This window comes from Nothoprocta perdicaria, unplaced genomic scaffold, assembly GCF_003342845.1.
Source record: "Nothoprocta perdicaria isolate Ctin4 unplaced genomic scaffold, notPer1 scaffold_65, whole genome shotgun sequence".
In the NCBI taxonomy this organism is placed as follows: Eukaryota; Metazoa; Chordata; class Aves; order Tinamiformes; family Tinamidae; genus Nothoprocta; species Nothoprocta perdicaria.
In genome coordinates this window covers 83,496-106,901 of record NW_020455921.1, presented here as the reverse complement: position 1 = coordinate 106,901, position 23,406 = coordinate 83,496, and the positions used below count along the sequence as shown (strand labels likewise).

The following is a 23,406-nucleotide window of genomic DNA, read 5'->3' as shown; positions in this document are numbered from 1 at the left end:
TTTTTTTGGGGGGGGGGGAAGGATTTTTTTTATTATTATTATTATTTAAAGAACGTATATCTTCAGTGTAAATAGAAATTGCAAACCCTAGACAATAAAAGTTGGCCTTTCTGTAGTTATGCTTCCACAGGCAGGCTCTAACTCGAATCAGCTGTGCTGGTTTAAAGCTGTGCTAGTATCCTTTATTGCTAACACTGAGCTACTTAGGTTACTCACTGTTGTGTCTTGTATGGGAATACATGGAGAGACAGGCTGGCTTTGTCTCCCGGCTGACAGGGAGGCTCTGTATTTACTCGTTCCTCAGTGATCACATTATAAAATTAGAGCTTCACGATTGTTGCTGTTGGTTATTTTTTTTTTCTCCAATGAACTTTACTTTTTTTTTTTTTTTTTTGCTTCCCAATATCCCAGCTAAGTCTTCAAGGAGAGTGTGAATCCCTGGGTAATGTGATGGACAGCTTAGGTCTGATTTTCTCTCAATGACTTGATCCTACAGTTGGATTCAGAAGGGCAGTCCTTTCTGCCTGTTCATTTAAACAGCAGTCTACACAGTGCCAAGGCCTGCCCAGCTTCTCAGCGTATGATCAGAACCGTAGCATATAAAATGTGCACACAATTGTATGTCTAATTTGTCCACAAATTTTTGATGATTGCTGAACCAAACCACACTGCAAAAACTATGTCTAGTTATATGCCTAACTCAGCATTTGCACACAAAATTGCCTAATGAGCATGTGCAATTATGGCAATTAGACTTGTGAATTAAGCATGCAAATACCCTAGCATTTGGCTTAAGCACTCAGAGACTGTATCACTGGAAACAGCATAACCTATTTTAGACGTGGTAAAAAAAAAAAATCATATCTACTTTTTCTCTTTTCCTTACCTCTATACTCCAGTGTGACCAAGCAAAGAGAGCACTGCTAGGAGCTGTGTTTTGGGGAGGAAGGAACACAAGGAGACCAGGAGGAATCTGCAAATGAAATCAGGCTTTAGGTGTTTCTGCTTCACTGTCCCAGGTGTCTTTTCCTCATAATGAAAAACCAGCAACCTCTCACTGAGCATACCTTAGTTTAATGGGGTTAGCAAGTCCATGTGCAAGGCAGCCCAAACCATCAGCAGCAATTGCCATAAAGAAAGTGGAAACTTTCCTTCCATTATAGGCTTCAGTTATAGGTATAGTGTAAAACTACCTTATGTCCACACAAATACCTTTTGGAAGCTCTAGCAAGGTGAATCTGCGGGTCTTTAACAGGATCCCACTTTGAGATGTCCCCACCCTCCTGCGAGGAGGCAGCACTGCATGGCTGCAGCATGAAGCCCAGCATGAGGTGTGAACTTGGTTGGCAGATCCCAGGACTGAGAGCTCTGCACCAGTTATTGCTGCTTTAATGAAATAATGTTAACGAGCACAGAGGTGAGCAGGTGGTCAGAGATAAACAGGTGAGGGAGCACAGTTCAGAAATAAAGAAAAACCTTGGTAGAGAAACCAGCCTCTCCACCCCTAAATTTCTGCTTCATTAAGGTGGTTTCAAACTCTGTGAAATCAAGGACTCGCTGGCTGATCAGTGCAAACAAAAATAATCCAGGTGGCAAGTCTGATGAGATACGACCTTGTTCAAAATCAATAGACTGTTCCCCTTCCACCGAGCGCAACTGACTCTCGAATGAGTTTACTTCATCGGAGGCATTTCCCTCACAACATTAACATTTTAATTGCTTGTGCAGGATTTTCTGGAAAATTAACCCGGCGCAGGTTGAGCGCAGGCGGAGGATGCTCCGCGGCAGGTCTGGGAGCGCAGCGTGGGCTGCAGAGAGCTGCAAACACATACTGCCACCTAAAGGAAGGAAACCCTCACAAGAAGGGAGAGCTGCTCCCTCTGCCTCTCCCAGGGCTTATTAAAACAAAGAGCCTTGATTTGCTCTCTGCAGGCTGGCTTCCTGATGCCTTTTGCAGGGCTGTCTCACTTGAGAAGCAGGACAACTCAAACCTGGACCATGTGCTCTGTTTTACAGGACTAGGTCAAGGGCCTAAGCACTGATTCTTGCTTAATTCCTGAGCATCTCCGAACTTCTTTGTGTACGTGTAGGGTCCTGCAGCAGGAGCCCAAATTACATGCAGCAGGGCTGTGTGCCAGAGGAGAGCTGTGCTGCTTGGAGAGGCCTTTCACCTTGGAGAATCTGCCCAAGAGCAAATCTCCTGAGAGCACAGACCCCCCGGCAAGCAGGGCTGGGTCTGCGACACAGGGCCAGGGTGTCCTGCATGGCAGATCCAGCTGAGAACGGGACTAAAGCTGGGCCAATACCTCCATAACATGGGGTGGGACAGGGGTGGGTGGCAGCTGTACAGGTAGTCTTTGGATCACATCTGATTTTGCTTCATTATATTGTGCTAATGCCAAGGGACGAGATTGAAATGTGCTGCAGCCCAGCGGAGAGACTCTGCTTTGAGTGCAGAAGTGGCAGCTGCATTTTCAGCCATCGTGAATTCTGCATTCCTGGCTGCGCAGAGGAGACAGGCAGAACCAAGAAGCTATTTACAGAGAACATTCCCGATGAGTATTCACCACCAGTCCACGAGCAAAGCCTGCAAGGAGAAGGTGGTAGGCGGAGGGGAAAGAAAAATCTCTACTGACTCTAGCTGACTCCAGTATGTTTTTGGAGCAGATCATAAAGGAAAAAAACAAAGGAAAAAAAAAGCTTTCTCAAACCTAGACACAGGCAGTGTGTCTAAGTGTGGAGCTGTGTCTTTCCAACACGGCTAATGTGTCAGCCTGCAGCAGCTACGCAAGCGCTGTGCCAAATCACCAGCAATAAAAAAGGGCGAGTTTGAGAACTTTATGTGTTTGGGAGTGCCGATTTCCCAGCGAGCAGCTGCCAATATTGCCCTGTTAGCACCGTGCCTGGCAGTAACGTGGTGCTGCTGAAAGGCTGAGCCAAGGCAAGGACTGAAGCAGTGTAGAGGCAAAAGCAGCCTAAAAAGGCGAGGGCTGCGCACCCAGCAAGGTGGCAGCCTTTCTGGTGGTTCAAAGGCAAAGCTTTGGTGTTCCAGGGCCCTTGTGCAGAGCAGTAACCTTCCTGTGCATACCCGTAGGCAGGCTTAAACACACACAGTACCTCCTGTCTAAACACTGGCTGCAGTCCATCATCTGATGTCGGGTTGCATGTAATCACTTGCACCCAAACTTTCAGCGTTGACTTTGCTGTCCTGGGACGACGTACCAGTCAAGCAGAAGGTTATTCACAGAAAACACCGCCCTGCTGAGTGGTCATAACCAGAGCATTCCTGAGATTCCTGTCCAGCTCTCCCAAGCGTAAAGGGGGAGAGGACCTTAGGTTTGGTGGGACACTGTGTCAGTGTTCTTGGAGGTCAACCTCCTACCAGCCCCCAGCTCCAATAAAATCTCCAATAAAGCCACAAGGTCACCAGTGGGCAGAAGGGATGTTGTTTTCTCTTCTGCTAGTTGTTTTGTTTCTAAAATTGATCACTGTCTCAGCAACTCAGCAGCTCTACTGCATGTGACCATGAAGCATCTTGCAGAAGTGAGTTTCAGTGTTCATGGTGTTACACATCCTAACTCACAGCCTYGACTATGATATGGAAAGTACTTATTAGGAAGCAGATTTCTGAGGATGGAAGAAAAAAGTAGGCTTTTCTTCATGTTAGGCTTTTCTTCATGTAAGATTTGAAATTTTTATTGTAATATGCTCTCCAAAATTATGTATTTGTATTTTTTTTGTACTGTCTTGCTTTCAGTGTTATTATTGAAGTATACTTTCTTTCCTTCTCATGTATGGATGTGTTTAATTTCATAGACAAATGAATGTCTGTTTTTAAACAGAGATTTCATACCCACATAGCACCTGTATTTCTGGTGGAACGCACTGACATCTTGTTCTCTTCTATATCCATAGCACTAGTAATGGGAGGTAAATGCAACAGAGGAGGAATGAAAATAAAAGATGGATTCTCAAATGGACTACTTGTCTCTGAAACAATGTTTGAAAATCTGAACATGGCTTCTTATTAATTCATACTTTACTTGTATAGATATGGCCATAACAAGTCATGGAAGGGACACTGTTCTGCAATGAGAGCAATTCACAATTTTTCAAAGAATTTACTGTGTAGCCTTGAACAAAAGACACTTTACTCCTTAATTTATACATTTGATTAGAGATATTATGGTTAAAGCTGATTGAACATTTTCAGTTCAATCATTGGACAAGTTAGTTCAGGCTAAAAGGCTTAAATGCAGTATTCCACAGCTGTTCCGCTGATGGGATCAGGCCAAATTGTTCATTTCCATAAGACAAAAGTGATTTATTTGAACTTTATCTTTTAATTTCATGTACTGATGTACAAATCACCTTACCATATTATTCTATTGACCTATTAAATATTGACTATATATATTGTATGCGTTAAAACACTTTTATACTATGTGTTAAGATTATTACATTGATTCAGTGAACTACTACTATATTTGCTAAGGAAGTGTTTTAGCTCCCTCGTAGCTCAGTGTATTTTTTTTTTCCTGCAAGATGGTTAGGAAGCTTCTTTCTGCCCTTCACTTTCTGATTCTGAAACACATTTCGGTAATACTTGAAATTTGCTGATATCTCTGCTGCTTGCAAGCCAGGTAGAACCAAGAATTAAATACTCTTCATATATTTTGGGGGCTGTCACAACATCCTTTTGGTGCATGCCCATGAGGCAGGATCAGTAGCTTCCCAGCATCATCTGCAACAGTTAGAGGCCTGTGTTTGCTCCTGCGTTTACACCCCAGATGCCAGGCAGCTTTTCTGTCATTTCTTCCTCCAGGACAAGTCATTGACAAGTGGAAGAAGGTAATTTAGAGACAAAAGGATCCATATGACTTTTCCAATGGCCACCAGTCACACCATTATGAATGTCTTAGAGCTCTCCATGGGGGGCAGAAGCTATGAAATTAGGTTTAGCCTCTTTGCTGACAAGGCTATACCTGCAGGAGCAGAGCTGATATGTCTGTAGGGTGCCAGACTATGCCATACGGATGTCCCGGCCTCCCTGGAGTCAGTGTGGGGCTCCTCACCACCTGCTCCTTTGTCCCAGCTGTTGTTGACTTCTGTGAGCAACTTCTGATGACCCTAACAGAGAGGAGAACCAGACACRAAATGTGTTTTCCCGCTCTCAGTATAACGAGTTCACAGCCATGGCTAGATGTCCTAATTCTGGAAAGCTATGTTAGAGCATCGTATACACCTGAGAGGAAAAGCTGACTTTGAAGAACAGGAAGGGGGGCTCCAGGGAATATGTATCTGTGATTAATCTGTTCAGCCACTGGGTGCCAATGTTGGCTCATATTTGATAATCTGAGCCTTATTTTCTTTTTTTCAATGGGAACAGGGATTTTCAAATCTGAAAGAAGATGTTGTGGATGTGGAAAGCATTGGTGTCTGAAAAACATTCCAAAGGGTGTGTGTGACTTCTTATTAGGAGAATCAGGAAAGGGAACATGAGGGGGGAACATGTGTGGGATGGGGAAGTCGGGAAKCCCTGGCTTAACAAAAGGAGGAGAGGGACTCCTAATGAAATGAGCTTGCTGAGAATTATGAATCTGTGAGCCTGTGTCCTTTAGTGATTAATGATGAACCGCTGTTTTAACTTTGGATCAAATAATGGGTCGCCTCTGAAAAGCTTCATTAATCATTGTAAGAAATAGACCTGCCAATTCATTACTTCGGGGTAGACATGAGCTGAACAGTTCAGCAAATTTCGAGATCGAGTGAATTCTAGGCAGGAGCTGGTTAAAAAGAATGCAAGGTCTAATCTGTGTTTCAGTGCACCGGGATTTATGAGCTAAGAATATCTTCTCATTGGTAGTTTCCTCTTCTTCCCACTTCCCTCCTCCTCTCCTACAAAATCTTTTTGCCAATTGTGGTCTAGGTATAAYGGACAGAAAATCACACCACTCCAGCCCATATTTGGGGCAGTCTCTTCTTCCGGGTACAGATGTAACTCCCATCAAATCAGTTGATATTATGTTGTGTGTCTGAGAGGACAGGCTGGTTGTTTCTAGCAGCTGTTACTCCCTGTGCATTCCTCATCTGAGACCAGTGCTTTACCTCTGTGTATTTAAGTGTAAAGGAACATTTGCAACAAAAGCYTTCACTCCTTTTGAAGAAACAGCTGCCAACAGCAAGAAAATTCCATGCTTATGATGAGATCCAACACTACATTTTTAAGCTAACGGGGATATGTTTCAATTGTTTTCCTAGGAAGTCAAGGATTAGGATACCCAAGAAAACAGCAGTTGGCTAAGAGACTGTTTTTAAGGTAATGATGTTGAAAAATGAGCCAGTGGGTGCACCTTGATGCTCCATTCCTCTATATTCTTTGCACCTCACCATATAGGACAGGAAAAATAGGGACTGCAGAGAAAAAGTGATGGAATTAGGACAAGAAAAAAAAATGAAACCAGAGATGTTGAAATTATTTGGCTAATCGTTAGTTTAGGTCAACACTAACATATTATGAATATTTTAGGGGACCGGCCTGAATTATTTTGATTGGAACTACTCCCTTCTCTCCTGCTCACTCAAAATGGAAAGTCATTTCCCATACCTCCACCTCCCCGAAACTGAAATGCTTATTTCTTAATCATTCCAACATTTCATTGAAAAAATCAATTTAATTTAATTTTTTAAATGTTTTTGAATGATCAAAGACATCAGTTTTTCAGTTTGTGCCATGTGAAACATGTACTCAGAATGCTTATTTACACAGTTCTGATTTCCAGAATAAATATATCTACTTTTATTCAGGATTGACTGAGCTTCCTTGAAACAAACAAAAAAGTCATTTATTCACACAGCTGGAGATAGAGAGGGAGAAACATCTGGATGTGAGAAGGGGGAGAAAAGTGCCTTGGAAGGGAAAACCCAGCAAATGAACAAAAGGTTATAAGTAGAAAAAGAAAGCAGATTGAGATGGAGGTTAGAGAGTGTGTCCAGGGATTACATGAGGAGGGCTATAGCAAGTGAGCCTTAAAASAGAAATGTAAATAGAAAGATGGAAAGATGTAGATGGAAAGGAAGAAGAGAAGATAGACACGAAACACGAGAAAAAAAGAGCGAGAGAAATAAAAAGTAAATATGATACAATGAACAAATGGAAAGTAAAAATAAAGAGAAAACGTTATATGTGAAGGAAACATAGGGAATAACTATGAGATGAAAATGCATAGTGTAAACTCAGAAAACTGGCAAGAGTAGTTCAAACTATACATGAAAATGCATAGGGTAAACTCAGAAAACTGTGGATAAATCCTAGAAATCAAAAGTTTTTAGAGGAATATATTGGAGGAAACAACAACAACAACAACAACAACAACAACAAAAAAAGTATTTATAGCAGTGTTACTGAAATGGTGATTAGAAATGAGCAAAGAAATAGGCATCTTGAGTTGTAAAGATTGTTGTGTGTATTTTTTTTTGGTTCCAGTGTTTTGCATTTTGTTCACTTCTGAGCCAGATCTAACCACGAAGAACGTGTCAGTGCAAAAGACCCAGCCCCAAAGACAGCAATGTCCTCCTTCCAAAAAGCTGTGTTAGAAAAAGCAAAGCTGATCAAGAGCTGGAAGTAACATGTCAGCACCTGGGTGCTGTGTTAATTTGGTGCATCAGCACCTCRGCCTCTACCAGTTCATTGTTTCCAGATGGTGCCTGAACTCTGAACTGGTATTTGAGGCATTTAAGGTTAGCCTTCCTCAGGTTTCATTGGGATCAGGAATAAACTCCACCTTTGATGCATGCAGAGCTCAGTGGCAAGCTCTCTACTGCATTTCACCACTGCCAACTGCTTTGGGAAACTCAGGTGGCCACTGAGAAAAATGGTATATATAAATATGTACCTGGAATATATGAATACATAAGTGGGAGTCACTCAGGTGGCCTGGCCTTTGCCCTTTCGAGCACAGGCCATTAGCTGGGAAGATAAATCACTTTTATGGCAGCCACCACGATTTGATCATTTTTTCATGTTTCTCCTTAGTCCCGTCATACACATTTCTTCTGCTTGGATGAAATTATGAACACTTTTATTTGGTTTTCTGCATGAACACTTCCACATGTAAATTTCAAACAGTTAAAGCCCAAAAGAAAAAACAGGGTGTGAAGCAGCGAAGAGAAAGAAGTGTGAAGAGAAACAAGATGAGACTGTCCTAGTAGTACAGTTGAAAAAAGAAAGACTGAAAGAACAAACACATCTTCCTAATGGGATGAGTAGTTCCTTTTGACATTCTGTAAATAACCCAAGTGACTAATGCTGTGATTCAGAGTGTCTAATCCCAGCCYTGTTGCACTAAATGCTGTAACATTATCAATATAAGAGAGAAACCAATGACTTGCTCTTCTCATGTTGGTTTAGCTCCACTATTAGGCATTAATCCTGTCTGCATCAAAAGCTTTTTATTAACTTCAGTATGTCCAAATTGTTCACAGACTTTAAGGATGAAACTATTTCCTTGTACTGTATAAGTGAAGGGATAAAAAGATGCAGGTCTAAATTCTTAGTTATTGAGGGCAATATGATCTCAAAGGTAATCTATATTTAGCCTAATTCTATAATTAGGGTTAGTCAAATGCAAATAATTATGATTTCTAGACAAAGAGTGGACCACTAACAAGTCTCAACTCTGTGTTGTTTTTTTTTTGAAGTTAAGAAATGCATTTATAAGCAAAAGAAAAAAAAGTTGGATCTTTGTTGCAACTTGTCATACAATTAAAACTTCTGTCATAAGCATCTGCAAGTGCATGAYCAGACTCATCCAATTTTAAGGCTACACTGTAAAAATTGCTGGCACATTGGGAGAACATTCAGGCCCTGAAAGTAGCACCCATATCTTCACCATCTTTATGAACAGCATCTGAGAAAACTTCACCTAGCATATACAGAATAACTCATAGTAACTTGAAAATATATTATAATGATTTCATATGCTGGATGTAGAGATAACCTTCTTGTTGGAACATGTATCAACATCTCTTCGCTTTCAGAGCTGACAAAACTATCTCTAGTTCTTCTGAAACTCTCTGGCAGCTGAGGAAATCTGTCTGAAAATGTGCATTGCAATCATATGATGGAATCTGGAGAATACTTATACATAATTTTCTGTCATGATGTTGTATACAGATAACTTTGAAAAGTGCTAGAGCAGGCTGATTAGAAGTTAGAAAACTGAATGTCTTCAAACCAGATGGCCCCAATGAGTTGCATGCTGGAGTACCCACAGAACTGACTCATTGAGTGTGACCGACTGAGAGTTTATGAAGGATGACTATGATGCTGTAACACTGGAGTACATATTAAAAGAAGAAAAATAAGAAAAAAAAATGAAGCATCTTCTAATTAAAGWCCCATCATTGTAATTTCCTGAAACATACTGGAACAAATATTCAGAGTGTTTATTAGGACCACACACACACATAAAATACAAGGAACAAAAATGACAAGGATTTTTCATTAACAAAAGATATAAAGACATGAAGCCCATCTCATTTTCTTGAGTGTAGGACACCAGACCTTATAAATGAGTGTCCRGTTTCAGGTATTGCCCTCCAGGAGAAATTCAGACTAATTGGAGAAAATCCAGAAAAAAAGCAACAAGAATGGCTAGAAGTTCATGAAATATGGCAGGTAAAGTGAAATAAGGCTGATTAGCCTAAATCAGTGAAGATGTTAAGGTATGGGAAAGAGGATACAGGACATTATTACAATTTTGAATAAGTAAAATATTGGTACTGCAAAGAAGACAATAATCCATTCTTTATCTCAGAGGTGCAGAGAATACTGCAAGAGCTTTAGCTTACTTTAGAAAAACCTTTACAGTGGTAACAGACCTCTTAGTTTTGGAGTATGTGTCACTGTCTCTTTACAAAGAGATCCAACAGATTGTCAGGAGTGCTTGATCCAGTCTTCAGGCAGCAGGATAGATTGATACTCACTCCTTTGAATGTTTTCCGAACTGGTGATTTTATGGCACTTCTTTGTTCCCCACACAACAGTCACCTTGTCATTTTCTCTGTTTTCACATGTCTGAGAAACAATGCAAGAATGATTATTCTGATTCACTCCATTTGCTTGTGGTCCAACACTTGACAATCCGCAACCAACAAACATCTCCATAAATTGTTATAAACCTGTCAGTAATTATTAYTGTCTTTACTGAGCCATAAAAAATCATTTCCTCTCTAATTCCAGAAAGCAAATGAGTGTAAAGACCATTCTTCCTTTTACTGAGTATTATGACTTGTTGATGAACACTACCAGATAAATATAAGCTTGGCCCAGCTGAAAACACAGAAATAATATTTACACTCAACTGCAGACCCTGACAGTGTGATCAGTCCTTGTCCCCTTTGAGATCTGTACCAAGTATATTGAGGTATGTGTAGTATATAGGCCATGAGAACTATACAGGATAAAATCACTAGCCAATACCATTAAACTAAGTAGACATATTTTTTAAAGTAGATTCAAGCTATTCTTGAAATGCATTTTGAAAACATGAGTTTTTGCATTTGCCACAGTGGCAGCTTAAGTAACCCCCTTATACAGACCATGAGGAAATTTTGAGCTTTCTATTTTTAACGAAAACTGCTATTGTTTCAGATCAAGTACACAATATGGGAAAGATTAAGTTCAAGAGATTCTGAGAAATTAAATCTTTATAAAAATAGAACAGATTCAGCCATTTGGAGATGGTTCTGGGAAAGAGACTTTTGCTTGCAATGTTCCTCTTGGTTGCTACCTGGTCTTTTTTTTTTTTTTTTTTTTTTTTTTTCTGGTTGGATTTCTGGTCCTCAGGCATTAAACTTAGCATAGGAATTGAAGGAACTTCTCTCACTTTTTTTTGAAGATGTTCACCACCTCAGCTCTCCTCAGAAATTCTATTTCTTTAGCTGTAGACTCAAGAAGGGCTAATTTTTGTTTCGCATCATCTCATATGTCAGCAATGTCCTCAGACATTCAACACTCTCTCTTCCTCACTTTAAGTTATTCATTGCAGGTGAAATTTTTCGAGATATAGTAAAGCCTCTAACTAGAAACTTGGGAAGAAGGAGCTAGTTTGTAACTGTTTCCAGAGATGGATTCTGCTACACTAAGCACCGAACAGTTGCAATAAAACACTAGTGCAYAACTGTGACAAGGACTGACTATTTACATAACCATTAATTAACCCTTCATGAAGTGTTCTTCTTCCTTGCCCTTTCCTCATCCTTGAGCTAACTTACAAGTATAAAACCAGAAGCTTGTAGTAGTGTCATGTTTTAACAGGCAAACCTCAAACCTGAGCTTTCAGACATGGCTTTTATTGCAGATCTTCAGTTGATCCAGAATAAGGGAAACACCTAAAGAGAACGAAAACAAAAAGAACGGTTTTTCAGACTCAAGATTAGATTTTGATAAAAAAGGCAAAGAAAAGAAGCCTAGTTTAGAATTTCTAAGGCTGAATTGTACACTGAAAGCAAAGTTTAACCAACCATTACGTTCTCAGTGCTGCTCTGCAAGCCTTTGATTAATTGACTCAGCCTTCTCCTTACTCACATGACAAATGAATGAAGGGATGACCACTTAACGCAAAGCATGCGGGTAAGGATCACTCTTCCTGAGAAACTGAAATGAAAGAGCAGTTGTATAGGCAAAAAGAAAAAAAAGATTTTAATTTAGGAACAGATCATTATACAAATGCTATTTGATAACTATTGGTATTGGGTTGTAATTGCACTTTTACTCTGTCATTGATGACCATAGAGAGAAAAAATAAGGTCTGTTCTTTCTTTGGAGAAGTTAATACATACTAATAACACTCCTCATTTCCTTGTGAAGAAAGGCCCAAAGAGAATAACCAAAAATAAAGTGGAGCACTCAAAGGTAGTAGCAAAGGACAATGATGTTAATTAGAGGTCAAATCCTAAAGCACTAAATTCATTACAAAATAGGCGTTATCTAATGAGTAACCACTGGACTGCTCTGTACTGTTTTGTTTTGCATGAATTTTAAATTCTCCTTTTTGTGGCTAAACAACTTCAGCAGAAAAGGTGCTGAGACCCAAGATTTGTCTGTAAACTTTACACTGGGCTTCACTGGACTGAGATGTGGGTTTCAATTTCTCAGGTTAAGGAAGGATATGAATTTGATTTTCTGAGGCAACTGCAGAGATGTAGGCAAAATACAGACTTATGCCTGGTGATGAAACAGTTGGTCACCATTCAAATGATGATTCCAGCTTTGATTTTGGGTGTAAACATCTCCCTGCAGCCTGTCTCACGTGATAATGTGATGAGAAATGTACGAGGCATTTCATCTGCAGTTCTTACTCAGACCTTGTTCCAGCATTGTACATACGGAATTCCTAGGGAGGCTTCAGGAGTTATTTTCCAATTGATAAAGGGAAATTCCTTACCTATGTGGAGGTAAAATGACAGGAATATGACAGAAAATTGTCCATGGAAAATGCCTGATATTCTGACTGTATCTATGCAGAACTTTGAAACATTTTACGAGATAAGACCCATCAGCAAGGGTTGATTTTTATTCTTTTGAACATTCAAACATTGCATGAATGAAAAAGCCAGATTAAACAGTAAATCTCTTCAATTGTAAGCTATTAACAATAGAGAGGCCTATATCAGGGTAAATGGAAAAGCCCAAAGAATGTGACACCACAGCTGTTGACAAAATCATTTTACAGCAAGCATAACTCTCAACATTAAAAGTAGAATAAAATCTTTGAATAGGAATGGACATGTAAAAGTGGCTCACAGCAGAGCTCAAGCCCTGCTTCACTGCCTCAAGGTATTGCAGCACATGTGGGTTAACGGCTCTTTAGGGAAGGGAGAGCAAGAAGATTGCTAGCTCTCAGGCTGTGTTAGGGGACCAGAATAATAAAGAATAGCAAAGACTTGAACCTGAGGATGTGTTTCTGCATYTCAGAGCACCTCAAAAATAGAAACTTGGCTTCACCCTTTCTTCTCATTGTGGACCAAATACTTGTCTCTTACCTCAGTCAAGGAAATATGCCACTATATGTGACAACTGAAGAGTCAGACAGATTTGTGAAAAAACAGCACTGTTGCAATACTATGGGGCAAGACTAAAAGAAAATTAGCGAGCAGGGAAAAAATCCTGTCTTGGTGAAGTACCACCAGAGGTCAGCATATCCAGTCAAATGAGCCGGGCAGTCCTGCTGCCCGCAACCTGCCTGCATAGCTGCCTCCAGTGCAAGCCTCCTGCGTGTCGTGTTTTTGCCTGCTGCTCACTCATTCTCAAGATAGTATTAGATATATGCACTATTAAGTGCACAGCTGCCTGTCATCATGCATTATCATGCATTCTGTGCATAGAAATAGGAAATATCAGCATTCGGCTGCTTTGGTGGCCTAGTATGTGCTCTTTATATGGGAGAGATAAAAAAGGAAAAAAGAAATTGCATTATTTTGCAGCAATAAAGCTTACTCTGCAATTCATATAATGTAGAAGAAATCTCATTTATCAATGTCTGTGAAGAAGCCTAGCCTGATGGACTCATCCTTTCATGATTTCAGCTCTTGCAGATCATGGTAAGTACAAAAAACAGAACATCATTCATCAGACTTGATCAGTAAAAACCTCCTTCATGGAGCTGTTTATTCCAGGAAAGGTCGGTTTCATGAATCATTTTATGTCTGGATATCTTGTTTTAAATTCATCAGGAAGCTGAATTTGCCTTATGTATGGTGATAAGGCCTGTTTCTCCCAAGAACAATGCTGAAACTTGGATTCTTTCCAGAATAGACGACAGTAAATGCTAAATACGCAAGGCAAAGTGAGGTGTAAGGTGTGGTAGGCAGAGACAGGCATGGAGCTTGTTTCCTGTCCTTCTGAGGCAGGACTGTCTAGGTAAGAGATCTTTTGTACATAGCAGAGTAGTGTGAGTTTGAGATTACTGAGTCACAAAATGAATGCACCACCGTAGTGTTTCACAGTGTAAAAGTAACACGTATAAGCTGAGGTGATATAATGCCAGTAATGAGCAAAGAAGGATTTCCTGGCTGAAGAGAACTGACATTGACTGACTGCTTTGATTAAAATCATGTGGATCCTTTTCTGGATACATAGAGAAATAGGCAGGATTCTGGATGCATAGAAATAGGAGGTTAGATTTGTCTAACATTCCATATTTATACTGCAAATGGAAGCACAAGCACAAGCCTGCATTTTTCCAAGATAAAGTGGGAGATTCAGCTGTTTTCCATCACATAGTATATATGAGGCTGGGATTTTCTGAAGAACAGGTAAGGATCCAAGTGAAATCAGATTTCTTCTCAATAGTCATAATCATACAACTGGCAACTTGGCATGGATGATGTTATCAGTGGTCTTCCAGGCAAAGTATGGGAAAAGGCATATATACCCAACAGCAATTCTGTGCAAAGGCACAGAAGCACCTTGAGAAACTTGATATAAGCTGCTCCTCCAGTATGGTATGATGCAGCATGGTAAAGAGATACCAACATGGGCCTTGAAGCAGTAGAGATATTTTAGCAGCACCTTCCATCTTAGCCTATGCACCCTAACTCTCAGCACTGTTACTTAAAGGTGCAATACCTACCTGGCTAAATTGCTTGCTACTATACAACTAACTTGTCTAAAGCTTAGATAACGTTGCACGCTTCTGCACTGGACTGTATAGACACCATCCACAAATGAGTCCCTGGGAACAGAAGTTGCCAACATTCAAAAGGACAGATAATTTTGTAAGGCTGAGGTAACTGCAAAATGGATATGGATACCTAAGTTGTGCAGCCTTTTTGAACTCAAAGGATTCTTATGAACTATTGTGAAGGGAGTGACTCTGTCTATTTTTTTTTAACATATTGGTCATCTGGAAACATCCACTGGAGCTGCACAAATGTGAAGATATGTATATTCAGTAATCATCATATGAGGGCTACGAGGATGATCAGGGGCCTGGAACATCTGCCCTATGAGCAAAGGCTGAGGGAGCTGGGCCTGTTCAGCCTGGAAAAGAAGGCTGAGGCGGGACCTGATCAGTGTCTATAAATACCTCAAGGGAGGCAGTGAGGAGGAGGGGGCCGGCCTCTTTTCAGTGGTGGACAGCAATAGGACTAGCGGAAACGGCCGCAAGCTGACGCACCAAAAGTTCCACAGGAACTTGAGAAAATACTTTTTGACAGTGAGGGTGACAGAGCCCTAGCACAGGCTGCCCAGAGAGGTTGTGGAGTCTCCTTCTTTGGAGATCTTTAAAACCYGTTTGGACGCAGCCCTGTGCCACGTGCTCTGGGTGACCCTGCGTGAGCAGGGGGGTTGGACTAGATGGCCTCTGAGGTCCCTTCCAACCTTAAGCATTCTATGAGGGGAAGCCCTGTGAGACCAAGGACTCCACAGCTACATGCCTGAAAGTTTGCAGTAKGTATGAACAAGTCAGATAGCAGTGAGACCTGGTCCTTTTATGTCAGAGGGGGSTAGGAATAATAGCCCCAAAAGGTGTCTCAAAGGCTCAAAGACTCTTGATTTTTTTAGGATAATAAATCCTAACAATGGCAAGACTATTACCTGGACACAGAAATGTTTTTCTACTGCTTAGCTTTACTCATTTTGATTTTCCCTCAGCTCTCCTATAAAAATTCCATTCTTTAGGTAGGCAGACCTAAAGAGCAAAGGTCACAGCAGTTGGGAGGAAACTGTAATGCCTTTATAGATATAAAATGCTTTGCCTTTCTCTAGGCACGGAAAACAATATATGAAACTGGATTTCTCTGATGCTCAAAGAAGTTTTGGGCCTCAATTTCGTAACAGAAGTTGAACAAAGGAACTTTATTTTCAATAAGTGATTTTAAGTCTGAGACATGAAAAATAATGCATCTTATTGCCATTAGCTTGATTTTTGTCCAAAATTAGTATTGCAAAATACATTTTTTCCTGTGATATAAGCAGAATCAGAATTTATTTGATAATGTAAAACATCCTGAATGACAGAGATATATTGTCAGCAAATTACAGATAAGGCTGAGGGCTGCAGAGAATAACTACTAAATAAAGTTAGGATTATCTCCTTCTAACCTAAAAAGAAATCTATGATCTTATTACTTGATAGTAAAAAAAAATGCTAATGTATTCTAAAATTATTAATGAAAAGACCTTTCCATCTATTTAGGCCTGCATGAGAATGGTCTGCTTGACAAAAGATACTGCCTGTGAGCTGGTGTTAACAGATGTAAATGGTAGCACAGCCTCGTTTTTACTTTTGTCTGTCTACGCATGTAGCCAGGTTTTACTGTAGTAGAAAAAGATTGGAACTCTTTAATATGCAGCAGTGCCTGAGAAAATGAATTTCTCTGAGCAGAGTGAAATACAGCATCCACTTATCACTGAACAGCAAAAAACAGTGTCTCTCTGAATTCCCTTTATGTCCGAAGAGGAAAAACCTTGTCTCATATATTAAATGGAGTCAAGGATACTCCTTGACATGGATTAGTTTATAAAGAAAAGTAGCATCATGCATCAGAGAACATCAGGGAAACCAAGCCTCATCCATCACTGGCTCTCAGGGAAATGTGGCCATATCCATTAGTTTCATGAAAATCCAGGCTTTAGCATCAGTTTATATCAGGTRATCCTTGCCTCACATCATGTTACATTAGCGAGAAACTCAGTGTGATAAATTACCATAATTTACTTCTCCTAAAATCAACACTGTGGTCAGTTACCATTCAGGTAACCCTATTACAGACATTATAAACCAAAAAACTACCAAAAAAAAAACAGCCGCAAAACAGCAAAATACTGTCTGCTGTCCTTCAAGGCAGACTCAGCAATTCTAGCTGTAAATCTTGCCAGCTGCACTTTGTGAGGGGTCACACAGGCTGAGCGTATTTTTGGTGGTGCAAATGTAGTGTTATGAAATGGCACTGACTTGGCGCTGAGCTTTCCAACAGGGATTACCTTATTGGCCTTTTACCACCATCATTGCCTGAGTACTGACATTGTATTTGTGAGGAATGGGCTCAGTTATGTTCACACTTGTGTGACTCATGGCATTTTAAATCCTCACAGAGTCCTGGCAGGACTGGCACAGTCCCTAAGGCAGATCTGCTGGTGGTGCGACTGGATGCCATACAGGATAACGTAGTGTCTCTGAAATGACACTGTATTTAGTCGGTGAATTTGTGTCTTGCATGATTTCAGAAAACTTTGACATTGACATCACCTCTTTTCTGAGCAAAGGCCTGAGGAAAGGGCAGATTAATAATGCAAACTAATTCTCTAGGGTAAAGAAATCAATGATGCTATATATACAGTTTTTCATGTAAATACACATGCAAGTCTTGGAAACAGCATGGGGTCACACATCAGAAATAAGACCTGGAAAGTTTTATTCTGTTTATTTCTTAAATGTTTTATATTTTTGGATCATGATGATGATAAACATTTTCAAATTCCCAACATCTATTTCTTAAAAATCCATTTTTACCAGGCCAAGCAGGGAGAGGAAAGCTGGTGTGGCAGTCTGCCTAGGTTGAAAGGACCTTGGTTTTTCACAGGATAGCACATTCAGCTATGTAAATCATCTGCCTCAAGTTTTGCCTTTGGGCCGTCTGAAACCTCTTTGTGTCCCTGAGTCAAGTAACTCAGCTTCAATCATTAAGGTACCTCAGAGAAAATTATAATAGGGCATCATTTTATAATTAAGAATGGAAATTCAGTCTCCCAACGGTCATGAAATTAATCCCTTTTCATCTAGTGTCTTCAGAATGAGAAACCTAGTCTAATGCATCTCTTGACAGTAGCAACAAAATCATCATCCATCACTTTGCACCAGGGAAGCCCCTTCATTTGCTTCATTTTCAGTCTGGGAATACCACCTCCATACAAATGAATGAACACCAGAAAAATGGTCCTTCAGATAAATTGCCTCCTGGGAATATATATCTTTAGATACTGCACTGCTTTCATCTACTAGTATATATGCTAGTATATATGCATTATCTTTCCCATAAGATGAATAAAGTCTCTACACAGCAGAAATTATCCTGTGTATATTCACTTTATGATCAGAATAAACCTACTCTGTTACCTCTYAGATGGGAAGATGGGAATTCTGACTGGAAACCCAGAAGCTCAGGAAAGCCTACCATCTTGCAATGGAAAGTAAATGTAATCGAATATGCAATTGGTGATTTTATGTAGACAAAAATCTACTTTGACAGTTCTGCACAAATGCTAAAACATACAAATCATTTCAAATCAACCTCACATTATACTATAGAATGGGTACACTGATGCAGTGGTAAAGGATTGTGAAGATGGGACCACAGACTTTCACCTTAGTTCAGGGACACAAAAATTGTGCATATATGCTTGTCTTTCAGCATGGAGGTTTTCAGCAAAGAAATCTTGCCTCATGTTTATGTTCATGCAGGAAAAACTTCTCCACTACTACATTTGCTTTTAAATCTAAGAAGGAAGAATGTCCACATGTATATTAATAAAGGGATCTTTCTTTGAGAAGGGAATATATTACTATACCCATAACCGACAGTAAGCAGCACATTATTGTAATTGTACAATTTGGGTGTAGAATACCCTTTGCAAAGTTTTTTTTTTAAGGCAAAATGTGAACAAAACTCAGAACAGTTATGTAAGCAAGGACTGGCAACATTTCTTACTAAAATATTGTCTATGAAGAAAGCTTGAACTTACTTGTATCACATGACTGCAGAGAAAATGCACCAACCAGGATCCCGTTACTTTGGAGGAATTCAGAAGCAGACGCTAGTTCACATCAAAGAAAATTCCAGAGATGATCCTCAGTGTATATTAAAGGATTTTCCCTCCTTTTTACAGCTTACAAATTCTTTACTGTTGTAAAATGAGACTTATCTTCATATTTCACCTGGAGATAGAATGCTTCACCATGTGCATCACACACCAGCACAAGTTTTGTTTTACTTGGCACAAATCCCCTGAGGAAATGCAAAAAATCCAACTGCATATTTCTTGTTTTAATCAGAGATAGGAAGACTTAGTACCTGCCATCAGAGAATCTTAGACTTAGATTTTGTGTTGGAGATGTCAACTTCCCTTGTCTTAGAAAAGAGCAGGAACTTGTAGAAACGGATGTTAAAACACCTGACAGATCTTGCACACTTTAACAATGGGATTTCAGAGCTCATTTAATTGCCAGTAATAAATGGGTCAGCATGGTCCCGGGGAAAAAGAGATTAGGAAAGATATTATAATTGCAGGGGATAATATAATAGGGAAAAAGAAGATATTTTTCTTTTGTTTTTCATGGCAATTTATTAAATACATAATTAGCAAACAGGTATAATGTTTAGTAAGTCAGATTGCAGTGGAGAGATTTCCCGTGATGGGAAGAGAAAATTAACTTTGAAGTCAGAAAATCTTTCTTTAAAACAAGAAACTTACACTTGTTTTAATTCTGCTGGAATTGCCAGCTCTCTGCGTCACGCTGCTTTATTAGATAGTCACAATGATACCTAATACTGTAAGGAATGTCATGTTCACCTCTAACACTCTCACAGTTAACTAAAATGCAGACTGTTTCACTCRTGTTTCATATAGGTAGATAGCAGAAATTCCAGTTTAAATTGAAGGAAATTGATTTTGTRCATCAGTGGGCAGCTTAGCAGGGATGGATAAATTCCAGTTTGRATTTATGAAATTTTTGAATTCCAGGGTAGCCTGGACCCACAGCATCATCAGGTCAGGTGTAGGAGTGGGATGAGCGCTCCATGGTTTAATCCCTCATTCAGCAAGTAAATTTGCATTGGAGTTCGATACAAATCTGGTTGATTACAATATTTTTAAAAATGAAAATATATGGAATGAAGAAACATCTGTTCTTCTGTACAGAAAACTTCTTCTTGTATTAAGAAAAATATTCCCTTTTCAAGGCCTTTAAGCAAAAGCTTGCAGACACCAGCCAAAACCCTGTTTCATCCAACAGTTTACATCATGGCAATGTTTTTGGCCTGTCTTGCGTAAGAATATATAAATAAATGTTGGCATCACTTATAACTTCCTATSAAGGCTCTCTGTCTTCAGACTTCTATTCTGCATGTGAAAGAATGAATAGCGAGTATTAATTGACACCTGAAAAACACTRAATCTTTGTACAATTTACATAAGGATGTGCTTCACTGGGTGTCGGAGAAACTGTGTCTCATGCATCACCATAGATGGGTAAAGGGCAGCAGGGGTTTTTTATGCTCTTTATTCTGGGAAAACATTGCTCCAGGCATCACTTTTCATTAAGGCTACTTGGCCACATGAATCACTTTTGCAAAATGTAAAGTGGGTATAATAAATCACATTACCAGAGGGAGATGCCACCACACATTACACCAAAAAAATACTACCTCATAATTTTGTTAGTATCAAGGAAGGGTAAATCTCTCACATTACTTTACATTATGGGAATGCAATCTCCTGTTGAGCAACCTGGAATGGGGAAACAGGAATGTTTCAAATCTTTAGTTAGAATTGGAATGGAATAAAAAGCAAATCATGTTTTATTAAAAATGTTAGCTTAGAAAAGTTACAACTTTTATTTTCCCTCAACCTAAACAATTAGCTGAACTGCACACTCTTTTGAGCYATTTCTACCAGAGATGCAGCTGAGGATGGTTTTTGCTATTTCTACAATATAATCTTGCTATGAAAATAAGGTCCTATTTTGAAGTCCTATTTGCCAGTAGACAGGCAACGTCAAACTGCAGAAGACAGTTTTTTAGCTATCTTTTCCAAGCCTTTTTCCACTCAACACTTTATCTAAAATAGTCCCTTCTGAGACTTTCTTGGGAATAATTCTACAAGACTTTTTTTCTTGTTCTCCCTACGACTTTCTTGCTGCTTTCTTAGCCTCCTTTTATTGCTTTTATCCAACTTCCCTCTTACTGTCTCTTTCACTTATACAAAGATACAAGTGCAAACAAATAAATCCCTGATGTCTGCATTTAGCTTTATTTGGTTAGGAAGTCTGTATGGCTACATGACCTTCCATGGGCCAGGGTGCATGAGCCTGAGATCTTGAGCTCTAGTTTGCAGAATGAGAGCACTGCTCTCTGTTGGCCCCTTTATAAGGTTACATGTTCTCAGGGGCCTCCAAAGCTTGCTTTGTAATAAGAGCTCATGGCCTATGGGAAAGATTGAAAGTGCTAGGGTTGCTCCCTTAAGAAAGAAAGGGCTAAGAGGCTAATGAGAGCAGTCTTCAAGTACATTAAAGACTCTAGTGATGGTGAGAATATTYTGATCTCCATATCTATGATGAGTAGGATGAGTAATATGCTTAAACCATAACAGGAAAATCATCACTTAAACATTAGGAAAAGCTTTATAGAGGTAAGGCTGGTGGCATGGTGGAAGAGTCTGTTCTTAGAGAGAATGTCTATAATAGGGAGCCTTGTAAAAAATAATTCATACTGCCTCCTGCCCTGGGACATTAGATTTGGAATAGATGACCTCTCCTGTTTTCTTTTTTCTCTCTTTTTTTCTTAGTCTCTAAAGCAAGCATCACATAGCCTTCACTGAGTTCTAATTCTTGCATTTTGCCCAAAATATATTTTCTTTTACCTCATTTAAAGCTTTTGGAACTTTTGAATGACTATAAACTTAAAATATCTTTTGCCAATATAGTTTATTTTAACTAAAAAATGTCTGTAGTTTGAATGTTTGCTTGACTGAGTTTAAAATCCTCTCAGACTTTCACTTTTAACAATTATAGGAAACCTCTTTCTCAGCTGCTATTTTACACAATAAAACCTCTTATAAGAAGTAAATGGCATAACACTCATGTACTAGTGCCCACACTCCAGCACGTTACTTTCTGTAATAGTTCTTCTCTTTGATGCAGCAGATGCTAGTTTTGTAGTTCACTTATCTTCCAAGAGATTTCCCAGGAATGTGGACAAGAATTTGTAGCAACTCGGTTATTGCTTTTCTTTCCTCTGTCCATCCAAATTCTCACTGACTTTGCCAGTCTTGGACTGACTTTTTTTCTTGGCAGCGGCACAGTAAAAGCAGACCTTGAGCACTGCTGGTTTTGGCAGCAATGCCTATGACTTTCACTGTTGACTTTTACCCAGGCATCTTCCTGATGTTGGATGCCASTAGATCCTGAGGTCTCATCTCCACCATGGATATGTAAATATATGTGCTGAAGACATGCATGCTTATGGACATACATATTTTTGTATCTGAGGATTCACATTTTTTTCTTCTTTCTGGTCCTGTTGCTACATACGTATTTCTCAGACATAAAGCTACTGTAGTAGTCTGCTTTTAAATGATACCAGAATCTAGGTTTCATGATCTAAAGTCATCTATGTGGCATAGTCTCACCTCTTTATGAGGCTGTGTTTTTTTCTGTTGTGCAAAGATGCATGCACTTGGGTGGCACATAAGTAAATTATGAAGTTGATGGAGAAATCCTGATGATCAATAAAGGGGAAACCAGGTTCCTTTCATATAAAGTGGATGTATTGGATCCAGTTTTCCTTTTCCCATTCAATTAGAACAGATGATTTKCAATGAAATAGCCTTATGAGCATATCTGGTTTATAAAACACCTGACARGATGTATTATATTCTTGCCAGATTTTCAAACTTATATTAGTTGTTTCAAAATGGAACTTCTTCCTAATGTCAGGAATTCTCACTTTACAGATTCAGGAATTCTGACTTTATAATTTTTTTTCTAAATACTTAGGATTTTTATTATTGATTATATATAATGTATGATTATTGATGATATTTGATTATTATTTTTATATATTTTTGGCTCCTAACTAGACTCTTATTATTACCTATACCTAGATTCTACACCTGGGTAAATAACTTCAAATGGATTAAAGTGATGCCTGCAAATGATCTTTGGAACAAAGGATCCAAAATTTCCAGCAACCTCGGGATTTCTCCAAATCCAAGAGATTTCCAATAAAACATGAAAGTCAAGTCACAAGATAAAACAGCTTCTGTGAGTCTGATTCTTTCTGTCATTGAAGTTCAGAGAATAATTTTGGTTTTACCAAAAAAAAAAAAAAAACCTCTGTCCCAGTAAAAGGCATTTGAGGGATATGTCTTGGATGCATACAGATCTCAGACCCTGTAAGAAAGAGTGTAAAAAACCTCCCACTAATTCTCAGAGCTGCTTGAAGATCAATCATGAAGTGATATACCAGGAAGACTTTCCCCTTTGGAAAGGCTGGAAGAGGTGGTGACATGGTATATTTACATGCTGAGTGGAAATATATGACAAATGACAGAGGAAATATCTCCAGTTGCATGCAGAATGTAGCTTCCTTTTAKCTTTCTAGCCACATTTAAACCTGAAGCTC

The 23,406-nt window shown here is 39.3% G+C and overlaps 1 long non-coding RNA gene across 1 annotated transcript; it reads left to right on the top strand.

The window, feature by feature from the left end:
- The first annotated feature begins 13,332 nt into the window (after window positions 1-13,332).
- On the top strand, window positions 13,333-23,037 carry LOC112956563. Its single transcript, XR_003251070.1, has 2 exons — window positions 13,333-13,605; window positions 22,886-23,037. It is a non-coding gene; the product is annotated as an uncharacterized LOC112956563 (long non-coding RNA).
- Window positions 23,038-23,406: the final 369 nt, after the last annotated feature.